The sequence below is a fragment of the Haliaeetus leucocephalus genome, unplaced genomic scaffold (assembly GCF_000737465.1).
Source record: "Haliaeetus leucocephalus isolate CR32 unplaced genomic scaffold, Haliaeetus_leucocephalus-4.0 Scaffold722, whole genome shotgun sequence".
In the NCBI taxonomy this organism is placed as follows: Eukaryota; Metazoa; Chordata; class Aves; order Accipitriformes; family Accipitridae; genus Haliaeetus; species Haliaeetus leucocephalus.
In genome coordinates this window covers 4,224,697-4,239,923 of record NW_010973158.1, presented here as the reverse complement: position 1 = coordinate 4,239,923, position 15,227 = coordinate 4,224,697, and the positions used below count along the sequence as shown (strand labels likewise).

The following is a 15,227-nucleotide window of genomic DNA, read 5'->3' as shown; positions in this document are numbered from 1 at the left end:
GGCGGGGCGGCACGGGCGGGATGAATCAGCGCGGCCGCCGGCTGCGGCCACCGCGCTTCCTGTTTTCGCAGCTTCGCCGGCGGCCGGGCCGCCGGCCGCCGGTCCCGCCACCCGCCTCCCGCCCCCGGCGGTTTCTCGCACACACACGCTCCCACTCTCTCACACATCCCGCCGGGAGCCGCCGCGGGGCGGGGAGCCCACCGCGCCGCCTGCACCCCCCGGTGGCGCTGAGCCGTCGTCCCTGTATTTTCTTACTTACCCACTGGGGTGCCATGAGAATGGCTCGGTTAATGTTTATATAAAGCGTGGGGAAGACGTAAAAACACGTGTAAGTACTCGGGATAACGATGACCAGCTGAAGCACCGGCTGTTAAAGTTGGAGTGTTTAAGTAACTGCGTGTGTGTGTGTGTGTGTGGAAGTAAGCAAGCAAGCAAGCCAGCAAGCAAAAAAAGGGTTGATGAAAGTTTTGGAACTGGACGCAGCAACACGATATGGGAAATGGACCCAATAGCAGCATGGAAAGTCATGGCTTCACCAAAATTGCTGTATGTCACATTGGAGCTAACTGTCTTAAAACTTGCAGAGTTTGACTTACAGAGTGGAAGACATGCCCTTCTTCAATAACCCTCCAACGGCTGGAGATCATTTGCTATGCAAATAACTTCAGAAAAATAATCCCATGTCTAGGGTGTGAGCCTTACCTACAAAGCCTGGCTAATTTTTTTTTTTTTTCCTGATGTAGATCAGAAGGCTTCCCCACACTGAACACATAGCTGAGTGAGTTTTTAGTCCAGGCATGCTGTCTTGCAAGCTGTGTATCCGAAACACCAAGCTTTCAAACTCCTGGCATGGATGCTTCCGGATCAGCTATGTGCAAACATAACTCCAAGGTAGATAAATGTTTGTTCAGTGGGCTTGTTAGTGCCATCTAAAACATCTCCCTTAACTTGTTTCACATCACATTAACCTTATTTTCAAAATGTCAGACAAGCAAAAAATCAGGCAAACAAATTAACTAAAGCTCCTTTTCAAATGTAACACCCCAGCACTGCCAAATAGCTCAGTGCATTACTGTTCAACATCTAGGATACTAGGTTTGTAACTTCTTACATTTCAGAGCACATGCTCAAAAACTTCAGGTTCCTTCACAGCTGTTAAACTTTGCATACTTGTGGCTATTGCAAAAACTCTCCACGATTTTGAATAATGTCCATTCACCTCTGGAAAAAGGCAATGCGAGAAGAAGTTTGGACTGAGATTAATTGGCAGAACCATTTGAAGAAAATTTTGCAGTGCCTGCCTTTATCATGATTAACCTGCCACTTCAGCAAACACAACACTAACCGATAGTCAACAAAAACCATCCCCATTGAATGGTAAACACTGTCTTTCAGACCTGTCGTACTTACTATAAATGCTATCTGATCCAAAAGAATTCCCCTGGCAAATAAAAGTCAGGATTTTCCAGCCTGTTTATCCATCAAAGGAGAATCTTGTGACATTTTGCAACACAGCAGAGATCACAGCTCACTAGTTCTTGAACATGACTGCTTTACTGACCTCACAGTGTATATTCCATCAAGATCAGTACTGGAAATAGAAATAACTGTGTTTACAGTATGTTTGTAAGTGTACTGCATTAAATACTTTTGATAAAGCGGAGATGCGGTTAACGTATGCATAGTTATCTGATGACCTTATACAATGATTTCATTGAGGATAAAATGCATAATGAAGTGATGTAAAATGCATCTGTATGATGTTACTTTGTTGCTACCCTTCAGCCTACCCTTCAGCCTTTCTTCAAAATCAGATATTGGGAAACTTGAGTTTTTCTTCACAAGTAAACATCATCCCTTCTAATACTTAAGCGAGTAAGAGGGTAAGGTTTTTCCGAGAAGTATGAAAACAACAAAATAAACTGAGGAATACTGTATTTAGGTGAAAGTAATAAAATGCTCAGTTTGTAATTTTAAAGCTTATTTTTCTTATTATCCATGTAGCAATAATATATATTACCAACAGCATCTTACATTCAGGAATCTTTATTTACTATCTACCTTCCCAATATATCTCAAAGCACATTAGAAACCAGAATTATCACTCACAAGGAAGTCCCATCGCCCTTAGGATGTTTCTCAGGAGCTGCCGCTTCTGACTCCCACACTTCAAGTGTCTGTGGCTGCTGTGGGGACCCGACTCACCGCTCGGACTAAGTAAACTTCTGATGGCCAATGCTAGGCTAAAGACTTACTGGACTCAGCACCTCCTGCCAGTTCTCAGATGATTGTAGAGCGGTCAGGCTAGCCCTGATAGCTTAAATGGAAATAAAAGGGTTCCTAACTGGTGACAAAGTACCCATCAAACAAGCACGCCCGCTTTGTTCCCGCAGTTCTGAAGGGCAGAACAACCATAGGAAAGCTTTTTTCTAAACAGTACTGAAGCTCTAAATTTGGCCCACACTTTTGTTGTTATACAATGTGGTGGAAAATGTCGAGGTTAACAGCTTTTCAAGTGTAACACCCTGTCACCACTAAGCTAAGAATAAAAAAAATAATTAGCAACCACAGAGCTTTAACAGTCTCACAACATTGTTTCTGACCTCTGCATTACCTATAAGGTAGCACCCTGTAATTATTCCCAGCCAGGACTGATCTACTTACCAGTTTTTTTGGTATAGGCACATGATCAAGCTCCCCCATATCCCCCCCCCCGATGATGAAGTCCAAAACCAGATTAACTTCTGTAAATGAGAGGGGTTTTGAAATTTCAGAGGTTCTTTTTAAAACTCATTAGGCTTTAATAAGGAGAGAAATACAGTTTAACATCAGTTGCTTTAACAATTTACCTGTTATTTCATACACGGTTTTAGAAAAAAGGAAGTAACAGCAAATGTTCTCTTTACAGTATCACTACAATTCCACCACATACAGCTTTCAGTATGGTGCATAGAAAAAACAAACGAAAGGCTAGCAGAAAGAAAAAGCTCAGCCATAATCATTTGGCACTGCACACCTGTTTTTTTAAAACGGGTGTTATACTGTGTGTTTTATTATAAAAGACTTGATTCTTAGCACAGCTCCTAACACACCACCAGAGAGAGCTATACTTGCATTCACACCCTTATTCAGGAACAACTTCTGTTCAGAATTTTCAGAGAGGAAAATTACTACGTGGCAATAATTCGGAATAGTGTCCACTCTACTTATCAGTTCATCATGATTTTCATATATGCTGTCCTACTATTCCCAGAGAACAAAAAGCAATAGTAGACTTTTCTACTAGCATTCAGCAAGAGCACAGCCAAGGCCTTTGAGCACTGTGCTGCCTTAAAATTGGAGTGTCTTGGTGGCAAGAAAAGGTCACTGCCAAACATTGGCATGATCCAGATAGGCTTAGCATGTGTATTGTCTTTTGGGGGTGCAGGCAGCTGGAGGAAGCTCTGGAAACCTCCAAGCTACTCTAAATGAAGACGAGCTGAAGATCTGCTGTAAGACTCAGACCCCGGGCATCTTCCCTGAATTTTGTGAACGTCTTTTTGCTCTTCTGCCTAGTATAAGCTTGAAGTTTGGAGCAACAGAATTGCTGGGCTAAGAGTTTCAGTTTCTCTTAACTACTACAGCATTTAAAAAAAAAATCCTCTGTGATTCAAACTATGAATTTTTCTGTAAATGAGGATGTTCATACTTACAGCCTTAACTGATGGCCTATATATTGAAGTGACTGACATTTTGGTCAATGTTGGTACCTTCAATTAAACATAGCCATACTAAAACTGATTGAGTGTAGAAATAGCATCCATTTTCTTAGTCACCCATTTTACAACTGAAAAAAAATAATTTGTTTTTAGGTTTTACAGAGAAAATCGTAAATATTGTCACTTAAAAGGCTATCTTTGTGGAGTGTTCATCTGTCTTACTGTTGATAAAATGTAATTATGAAAGATATTTTTGTTTAACATCTAGAAATTTGCAGACATCCCTCCAAAATCCCAAGCAAAAAGAAAAAAAATACTCTTGATCAGATTTTGGAATGAGCATCTGGGAAGACAACCCAGCTGCAGCAGATTTCTTAGAAACTGTTTTGATGGTGTCACTCTGAACACTCACTTTCTTCCATGCCAGGAATCTCTCCAAGTTTCCACTCTAGTGAAGAAAAATCCTTTGTACTGTTTAGTACCAGTTAGTAGTCTTATGCAGATGGATTGTGTCAATATGACCAGGACTAGTCTTCTTTCAGGATGTGATGATCTGCAGGACTCCCCCAATGTGCTGCTTTATGCAATGCCAGTAGCAACAGTCTTAGGCTACGGAAACTGCCTTATCTCCTTGAGCGGAGAATGTAGTAACCTCCAGGAAATAGTAGGAGCAAAATGATAATGTCCAGTTATGCACAACTTGTCAAAATGCTTGACTACACTTACAAAAAAGGACCACATAAAGAGATACACAGACAAAACACACATTAAATGAGGATCTAGGAAAAAAGGTGGTGTTTTTTTCCCCAACATTTTATATTTGTTTCATGGTCTCAGAGAAATCCACATAAATCATATAACAATCTTTCTATAGTCTAAGACTGTATTTCAAAGCAAAGGGATGAACAACATGTGTTTATATTCTTACAAAATCAGGTAACAGGAAGGCTGCAGGTATCTACAAAGAAGTTACTGGGCTCTTGGAACAGGCCTATTATAGTTAGTTCAGAGTAAATAAGGCACTTTTGACTCTATTTATAAGAGAAGAACTCTATCATTAGGCTCTTACTATGTAGTTCAGTTTCACTGCGTGGGGATGGGGATGTTACTTGTGCAGGCTTCCTCTGTTTTTTTCTGTTAAACATTTCGTCTACTTCTCGGAAAAAGCTTTGGAACGGAGTTACTCATACTGATATAATTTGTTCTAGAGTCTAGAAGTGTTTCTGTATTAAGTATTTCCAAATTCGTCCTCAGAAACAGTCTTGTGATGCCAGAGTAGTACAGCAGACTATCAGAAAAGTACCCTTCATTGAAGACAAGCAGGGAAGCACACATTTAGTACATACAGCGTATTTAAAATAATTTACTGCTTTAGTGACAGAGCACATCAAAATGTTTGCAGTGTGAATATTTAAATCCACTCTTTGCTCTTATCAAATATCCAACATGGCCAAATGAGCGTTCTTTTGTTACCACACATCCCTACCCAGTGCTCCCTTCCCCTTTGACTACTTTGGCAAAGGACTAATACATTCCTTACTCCACTGCCTGTAAGAATCTGCCAGAAGGACCACTGTCACTCACTCACTGGTGAAAAGAAGCAAGCCCTTCCATCAAGCAATCAACCCTGCTCAAAGTAAAGAAAAAGAGGAAAGCTCTTGATTTTCAAATAGCAAAATGTCCTTTGCATGCATTTTTAGTGCTTTCTTTTCATGAACAAACTGCATTTTGAGAAGAGGTCTGTTTATTTTTTAAACCTCCTTTTTTCCCAACAGTTGTAATTGTGTTGATTCTGTACTCTGAGGCTTCTGGGCAAGGAGTTCAATAATGGATTCATTGCTCAAGCTGCTTTCTTATCCTATTTCTTGTACCATACAAAAAATATTTTTTCTAGGTGAGAGGATATATCCTCAAGATCAGTTCCCCCTGTAGCTGTAAAACTGTTTCTGAGGAGGATACTGCTGTTGATTTAACTTAATGAGAGAAATGAGAGATTTTCAAAGTAGAACAAAATTAGAGGCTACGAGCACAAACTGAAACACAGGAGGTTCCCTCTGAACATCAGGAAACATTTTTTACTGCGAGGGTGACCAAGCACTGGGACAGGTTGTCCTGAAAGGTTGTGGAGTCTCCATGCTTGAAGATCTGAAAGCCATCTGGACAAGGTCCCAGGCAACCTGCTCTAGGTGGCCCTGCTTGTGCAGGGGGATTGGATCAGATGACTTCCAGAGGTCCCTTCCAGCCTCAACCATTCTGTGATTCTGTGATTAAATTAGCTGTTGAAAAAATAAAAGCCATTTTGGCAAAAAGTGGGTGGATTAAATAGCCATGCTGTCATGTTTGCTGTTCTGTAATAGTCTCCAATCCTAACAGAAGGGAACAAAGGATATTACATTGTCCCCATCAAGATTTTGCTGAAGAGCTCAACTCATAACATATTATTCCGGGCATTACGATGAAAACAAGAAATATGACTCACTAAATTTATATGTATAAAACTTCACTGTTAAAAAGACCTACTAACAATTTTGTTTTTCTACTTTCTTAGAACATATGATCAGAACACAAAGGAATAGCTCAAGTTTTTGCCCAAAACCAATACAAGCCCATTAGAAACCATCAATTTCACTTTTAAGCAGATTAGTGCTGGTTTTGTTTGAGATGTCAATAGCTCCAAGACCCAGAGACTCTGTTCTGTCACAAAATCTTTATTACCAACTGGAACTTGTTTAGATCCAGCTGAAATGTGAAAATTAGGAGTCCCATCTGGGAAAGAATTTCAAGATCACTGTTTGATTGTGAGAGTTCCTCAAAAACTTTACAAATGCATATTCAGAAATCACTGCAAAATAAAATAAAAATAAGGATATCTCTAAATACCAGAACTAACAAAGTTTGTTACCCTAAGCATTTGTGTCTCCTGGTTGATTTTGACTTCTAAACTTCACAACACCCAATGGTGCAGCCTGAGCTCACACTATATTAAAAACTACAAATGCCAAAGTTTAGAAAAAGCTTCAGCTGGTCTTTGCCAAAGAAACCTCAGTAGAATTCCTGGTGTCTGATAAAATGGGAAAGCCAAATGAAAGCTTTCCAAGAGTTGAGGCATTCATATTGGCTCTTCTCCATCTAGATCCTCTGATGTCTAACAAGAAATGTACTCAAACTGCAAGTTTTTTTCTTAAAAGGCAGTGTTAATAGGCTCCTCTATAAAGTTGCCCATTTTTACATAATTTATATTTAATAAATTTCATAAATCACCACCTCACTATCAGTCAATGGTTTCAAAAGTTAATAGGTGGCTGTTAGTAATACAGATCTATATCCTAAGGAAAGCATTCTAAAAATGTCACAAGGATTTCTGGTTGTAGTTCTAATTTGAACCACATTTGCATGATATCGATGATAAATGAACTGATGGCAAGAGAGAGCAGCTAGAGACAGGCTTTACCTCAGGGCCCTGGAGACTGCAGGAGAGAGGAAACCTCTCAGCCTTGCCCCGGTTGGGTAGCAGGAAGCCTGCTCTCTTTCCAACAGAGAAAAGGAGAACTACAAGAACACGCAACTTCATTAACCTTCATTCCTGAGAACAGCAGAAAGAGCAGTAGCAGGAATGAATCTGCCTCCTTCCCTTTTATGAAACTGTTCTTACCTTCACACTCAATTAGCTGGGGTATATTTACATGGCACAAATGGGCTACACTTTTGCAGTCTTCCCTAAGCTAAGAACACAGGCAACCAATAAACATTGCTTTTAGCTTCAGTATTTATGTAGTTTTTAATGCTTCCTTCTCAGGTCAAGTGACGTCTGAATCAGCTTTTGGGCTAGCAGCACAGTCCATATCACTGGACTCTAATGTCCTGCTAAAGACAATGGAAAAATGTGAAGTTCCTATCTGAATGGGTACTCTTGAAGGATTATTCCCAATGAGTATGTGCTGAATCAGACCCTCACTCTACAAAATCTACAGATCATCTACTGCATCTCCTTTAAAATTCCATGCTTACCTGACACTGCAGAAGAAGTGAATAATCTTTTTACCTACAAATTGTAAGACTAAGGAGGTGGATAAACTTAGTTTGGTTTTAGATAATTCTAACAGAACCTTTACTGTTATTATAAATATTTTTATAATCTCTTTGTTTTGGTGCCATTGCTTATTAATATATTAAAAATATTCAAAATATTGTTATTGTACTGCCCAAGAACCCCATTCAGGATTAGATCTCATAAAATAATAGATCATGCAATTACATCAAAACTGTGGGTCATCTCCCCTAGTTTTTTTAAGCACAATTTCACTTCCATATTTATGCTGGGTTTAAGTTAACACCATTTCCACTGGTTTCATTTTTGGCTGTTGCAGAGAAACACAAACACTCCTTTGGAAGTCAGATACACCTCACTATTACTGGATTCATGTCATAGATAAGAAACTTACAGTTTAAACTGAATGAACTGTTAGTCATACAATTTCTTTATGCTGGACGAGTCAATCATTATTTCTGCTACACTTCTGTGTCATATTGCCTCAGGAAATTATCCCAGAGGCTACTAACCCTCGAGCTGACATTGTAAGTAGCAGTCACTGTTTCTGTGGCTGTAAAAGGCCAGGATGGGAGACAGTTTGTTTTGGATGACAGGTAGGCAACGGACAAACGTCATCCAGCAAAACCACAAGACAGCTCAACCTGCTCCTCCACGCGTCAAGTTGAAAACTTGACAAACACTGTGTCAGTCTTTCCCTTACAGCAAATTTCAGCTCTTTCACAATATTCATTAACTGTTCATTTCCCTGAAACCCACAGAAGGATTTTTTTTTTTCATATTTTCTTTTAGAAGCCCTGCGCCAAATGCTCGGCATTAATTTGTGTGGTGCCACACTCTTTCATATTAACTGATGACCTGCCCCTAATTTTTAGGTAGATGAAATAAAAGAAATCAAAAGTAGAGTAAGAACAAAAAGGTTCAGGTGAGATACATTACAGTAATGATGAATCCACCTTATTCTGGAGCTTTTTTTTAAGAAAGATTGCCCAGCATTTTCTTTTCTCCTCTCATGTATATAGGTCCAAATTAGAACTAATGGGAAACATTTTTTCCATCCCAGAAAATCTTTGAGATTTAAAAAGAAACCCAGACATATACATATCTCACTCTACAGAAGGGTAACACCAAACTGGTTCAAAGTTTTGGAGTTTTTTTGCCCTGAAATGCAATAAAATAAAATCTTACCCTAAGGTAGCCTGATTATTATGCAACTATCCTAGAACAGAGAAGGTTCAAAATTTTGTACTAGTTTCCCACATCCTGTGTAAGCGTCCTGAATGCAGGGTTGCTGACTATTTTTGAGGTGGATCTGTTGATTTTTTCCTGCTCAAGTTCTTCTGGTATGGATAAATAATAAAAAAGATGCTTCTCCCATCCTAGACACGCAAATGATTGGTATCTCTGTGGTTCAGCTCTTTACTGATTTATATAAAATGGAGCAGCTCCAAGAGAAGATGCTGAGATGCACACCACAACCACATTGTTTTAGATTTATCCCCTTCCTCATTATCAGGGGCATGGGGAGATACTTCAGCCTGGGAATTCCCTTGTATTGCTATTTTCTTAACACTAAGGGAGCTTAGAAATTTTTCCCAGAGTACACTTCAGTGATACTGGTACACTTCCACAGAAGTTTTTGGGTTTTGAAAATGATTATTTTCTAGTGAAAAATAAAACTAAGATTTCTGAACCTCTGAAGATAATCACCTACATTTGGCAGTTGGTCTGGGATCTGAGCAAAGGCAGTTGCTATAAGTTTCATAGTGCTACCTGGGGCTCATGTGCAAATTTGCCCTGAGAATGAAGGAGCCTTAACAAGCTCACTAAGGATTCCCCAGCAGGGCTGCAAAAGGAAACTTGGCACAGTAAAGAATCAAAAACTTCTTTCTCAAAATGTTTGATTTCCTAACAGCAAGAAAGAGCTCCGTGGACTAAAGATCTGTACTTTATGACTCAATTCACCATTAAAAGCACACTGTCCTTAATCCTTGGATACTCATCTATGCAAAGAGATGATTTCAACATGTCAACAGGTTCTTCTCCTGCCCCCCCTCCCACCCCCCTTTCTTTTTTTCCTTAAAGATGAGGTTTGTTAGTCATCTCTTAAGGTTATTTTTACCAGGTGAATTAGAGCTGTCCCAATTTCAAAACATCATTTGTATAAGACTCTCTCATCTACATGGGTTTCAAAGGAAATACTGGAACATGCCTAAAGAAACACAGATAACTGTATTTTTCACTATGGATAACTTCTGTCCTCTTTGTGCACAAATCTGTAGCTGGACCTTGTAGCTCTGTCACAATATCCTACACAAGAACTGCACTGTCTGTTTTAGAATACAAAACCAAGCAGAAATCCACAGAGCTAAGTGCAAAACCATTAAAATTCTGCAACTCAAGGTATAAATATGAAGGCAGTAGGTATATACAGACATTGCAGTGAGGAGTAATTAGTTGTCCGGACCTGGGAGGTGTGGTAAAAGTGATCTGTGGGTTTTCTGTCAGCAAGGAGGGTTTAATCAAAGGAAATCTCTTCTTTAAATGTTGTCAGGAAGAAAACAGCTTTTTTGTAATTCAGATGTAGCTTACATTTTTTTATTTTGTTCCACCTTCTCCTAATAACCTCTCTAAACAGATAAATATTTTGCCAATAATTGCAAACATTTTTCCCGTTAGCATTTTAGAGGACAATTTCTAATTTTGTACATTTACATAACAACATTTATCAACATTTATTACAGCAATCTTGACCTTAATAAAGACTACTTCTTGTTGAAAGTCAAAAAAGAATCATTCAGGATGGCTGCTTATTGCTTGGGCCACGACAGTCTGGACTGTTGCAGTTGCCAGCAGGTCCTTGACAGCAGTGCTGTGCAGCTCTCGCAATTTTTAAAGCAACTTGAAGGGGCCATTATTACATTTTGAAAGAAGAACAAATTGCATTTCTTTTAAAATAAATAATAATAGTGTTGAATCTAACAAGAACTTTAATGCAGTACCTTCTTTTAATGGTGTAAGAGTGGATTAACTAACCATATCTAAATTATATCTGTTTTTCTCGACATTGACACACAAAAGTAGTGGCATGGCATTTACAGATTGGTTCAGTGCACTGCACAACTGCTAATAAAAACTTATATAGATCATAGGACCTACCTGAAACTACACGAACAATTTAGCCATGAATGTTTTTCCAGGCAAGCCAGCCATGTCTACAAACACCAACTTCACATCTTGACAAATATATAGTAATATTTTAAACTGCCAGCCATGTGACTGCCTACTAGCTACTGTAGCTCAGTGTTGATTTAGAGGAAAGTACACCAACTCCTGATTTAGGAGCACTTTCTCCTGCTACGTGTTCCTGAACGCACTATGTCGGTGTGACCGAACATGACTCTACATTTCCTTTGAGACCTGACAAGTTAAAAACTTCTGGTAAAATGGTTTTATTCTGCCTGGCAAAGCTTGCTTAGTCATCAGTTAGAACCAGTTTCCAAAGCACTAGTTGTTTCTTCATAGCATTTTAGCTAATTTTAAATTAACTAGATTTATGTGTGTAGTTTGATAAAGCAAGTGATGCTGTGCACAGGCAAATCAGCACTGGCTTTTTTGGTTTGGTTTTGTTTTTTTTTGGTTTGGTTTGGTTTGGTTTTGTTTTTCCGGAATCTATTTAGCAACCTTCCATGTTATGGAAAGTTCACTATGATATGGTGCTCATGCCACAGAAAGTTTTACTACAGCTCAGTTTCTTTAATTCTTGCTTAGGAACAAGATAAGTTTATAAAACAACAGGAAAAGGCATCAAAAAAAGAGGCAGCACAGCAGACAGCTCTCAAGTGTAAGCAAGTCAGTCATTGCTAAACAGATTCTTACAAAACTACCTTTATTATACCTTCATTGGTATTTTTGTATTTTGCAGTATTTGTTCGTTAGTTTTAATTCACTAGCATTTTTGTATTTTTTATATATATGTTCATATAAATAATTAGTTGTTTCCATGCTAGTCATACTTTCATAGACCTCTATCATGTCTGATAAACATTTTTATGAACTTGAGCACATTTGTCCTTCCAAAACCTACATAAAATTACCTGGTGCTCAAACATGGACCATGGAGAAATGTCCTCTTCCATCACAGCCCAAATCTGCTCAGTAATACTTCCTTGCTGTAAATTACTAATGTCACCACATTGCTGGTAGAAAAGGTTTAAGAGAGTTAATATGCTTGAAACAAGAAAAGCTAAACAGCTCAAGCTGTTTAAATTGCTTATCTGAGCTAAATTAGCTGATTTTGTCTGGAGCATATTAGGAAGCACACACAGAAATTACTTCACTGTGAAACAAATTTGGGCAGTAACTTTTAGCAGCCTGTAGTAACCTTTGTGACAAGAGCCTGAAAGAGGACATTTGCCTACAGCTTTAAATAGTGATATTTCCCTAAAAGCTCAAAAGAAAACAAAGTAAGACCTGTGGTGCTCCTCAGTTCTTAAGTCTCAAGACTTCAGCTTGAGAACAATGATGCTTGTTGCTCTGCTTATTCAACAGAAAAGTAGTTACTTCTCACAAGCTGACACAATGAACGTTGGTGGCTTTACTACAAAGTTGTTCCTGCAACCCCATAAAATCTCTGATATATGTACTTTATTGTACAGCTATTTATTCAGGAACTGTTAAAAACATTTTCTTGCTTGCATAATTCATCTGTATTGATAGAACAACTCTTGGTTACATCTGAGACTACAAGAAAAGAGTGAACACCTTTTACCTTTTCACCAGAATTGCCTTTAAAACTCAAAATATTTTTTTGTTTCACAAACTATCACTACGATCCAAAAAAGAAGTATAAATACCAGGAAATGAAACTTTCTGAGAATTCATCTATACACCAGACCTTTGGCTACATGCAAAGACATACACTACGTTAGTATAAATGAGTGGAAGCAATTCACAAAATACTTTTGGTTTTGTATGTCTGCCTACGTTTAAATCTTTTGGTCAACCTCAACCAAACCAAGCAGAGGTGTAGAGGTTTCAAACATACTAGATTCTGGTAAATTTCTTGAAAATAAGCCACCAGCTAAAGGGAAAATCTTTATTAATCCTTCTACTGAGTTTAGCAATGTACAATGTGCTCACTGTACCTGTAGAGCATACAGAAGCTGCAAAGGAGAAAGGGCTATGCATTGGTAGGGAAAATGTCCACTGGAAGTTGTACCTGTTAGAAAAAAGGAATCTAATAGTCAGAAATAAATCCGTAGGAAACCAAGCTTTGCTAAGCCTGCTGGTTGCAGAAAAATCTGTTTTCTAAAAAAAACTCATTAAAGGTTTTTAGCTGATCATTTCATGAGGTCGTGGGAGTTTTTTTAATGTCATCTTAAGAATTCTGGATAGTTTTTTCATTTTTGCCAAATGAAATCAGTAAAAATCCTGAATAACCTTTCTTCTTTCTTCCCCTTATAAAATCCAGTTTCAGTAGCCTACATGGATGTGCCTGCTTCTGTAATAATATTGACTGTGGTGGTGATAGACACATAGAAGGTGCCCAGCTTTTCTCTGAGCTCTCATAGGGGCTTCCCTCACAAAAGAAGGAAGGCAGTTAGGAGGGAAAGTGATCTTGTTATTTACAAGCTGATATAATATGGTAAAGGCAAACATGAGAACATATGGGACACAGCAACGGCATTTTTATTTCCATGAGGAAAGTAATTCCTAAGCAGATAAGGTATTTTCTCCATGTACTAATGCATTTAGTGTCAGAGATGTGAAGTTACAAGTCAATTCTTTCAAGTAACAGATACAAGAAAATGCAGGAGCTGGCTGTACTTTCTGTACAAAACTGACTACCTAAGCCATTTTTGTGGTGCTGGTGCTGAGAAGCCAAGAACCAGTGGTAAAGAACAGATGGTATAGCCATTGTATGAAATACAGCCTTTATTTTAAAAAACAAAACCAAATACCTAACTCAAATCCTAATTCAAGGTATGAGTGAATGGAGCTTCTAAAGAATCTTCCAATCTGTCAAAAAAGTGGAATAAATTGAAAAAAATACCTATAATTTTTAAAAGAGTTGTAAGAAGCAGAGAGGAATCACTGCTCCCTCTGTGCCTCTCCCAGTAGTTACTGAAAGGCTGTTGGTGGGATGTCACTCTTGTCCTTGGCAGCCCTTGCCTCAGTCTCAAAAGTATAAAACAAAATAACACAAAGTTTGTACACATCATGTTCCCGAGAATGGATCAAAAATACTTTGCAGAGGATAATATAAAAGACAAAGAACCTCTAATAAGTAAAAATCAAAGCAGAAATTGAAAACCCCAATATCATGTAAAAAAAAAACCCCAACACTAAATTGAACCATGGAAGTAATCCAAAACTTTTTTTTTTTACAGAAGGAAAAAAATGAGTAACAGTTTAGTCCCAATAACAAAATTCACATGTGGACTTCAACATTTCCAGTGATTCCATGTTAAAATCAAAATAAAATGTCTTGAATTCTGGCAGCCAACACCGTTATTTCTCCTGCAACAATTAGAGCACCAGCAGCTGAATGGAGCAGAGCTCCTCTACATGTTACTGATGCTCATGTAAGGAAAACAGAAGTCTTCCAAATTTTGTCAGGGAAGAACAGACACTTTAAAATATTTTCAGTTAAAATGCAGGTACTGGAAATTAAGATAAATACAATTTTAAAACTGTATTACGTATCTTTTATATTTTAGGGACTTCAGTTCATCTTTAAACTTGGGCAAAAATGCACTACTGCCAACTGCTTTTTGAGGGGAGAGATCGAGTAATGTGGAGGAAGAAAGCGGTAGTTTAAAATCAGCTATTGCGTGAACTAACAGATACTTTGTAATAGGAGATATAAAGAGAGTAAAAAACAGATTAAGAAGAAGCACAACAGGATGGGTGAGCAACATTCTTTCAGAAAGAGGCAAATACAAGTAACTTCCAGTGAGGGCAACCCAAACTCATGGTGTCCTTTTAATTGCAAAGGGAGCTCATGCAACACCTGAAGGAAAGAGAGACCCGCAGTCAGTGTGTCTCCAAAAATAAGAGGAAGTGGAAGCTCCAAGGAAAACATGTGGGTCCCTTCATTTCCACCTGCTTAGTCTCTGCTGGGTACCTGTGCAATAAACAATTAATGCTAAAGGCCCTTAAAAGGAGTATCTGTTGGTTTTGATGGCAGCATACACACCAAGCTTCCTGAATGTACTAGAGGCAAGCCTCTCAGGGAAGGGGTTAAAAAATACCAAATAGAGTTTATGATGAACATTTTGTTTGATTGTTTTCAAAGTGATTGTTGTAGATACTGAAATTCAATGCAGTATATATGAGCTGATTGAAAAAGAGTAAGATTAGCTATAAAACAAGAATAGATACACAACTTGGCCAGACTCCAGAATGAGTGTCCTGCTTTCAGCTGGGGTAGAGTTAATTGTTTTTCTAGTAGCTGGTACAGTGCTGTTTTGAGTTCA

General features: G+C 38.4%; 1 protein-coding gene across 1 annotated transcript in view; it reads right to left on the bottom strand.

The window, feature by feature from the left end:
- Positions 1–15,227, bottom strand: part of PDE4D (phosphodiesterase 4D, cAMP-specific) — a 371,220-nt gene that overhangs the window by 54,008 nt on the left and 301,985 nt on the right. The gene's annotated exons all lie outside the window — the stretch shown is intronic.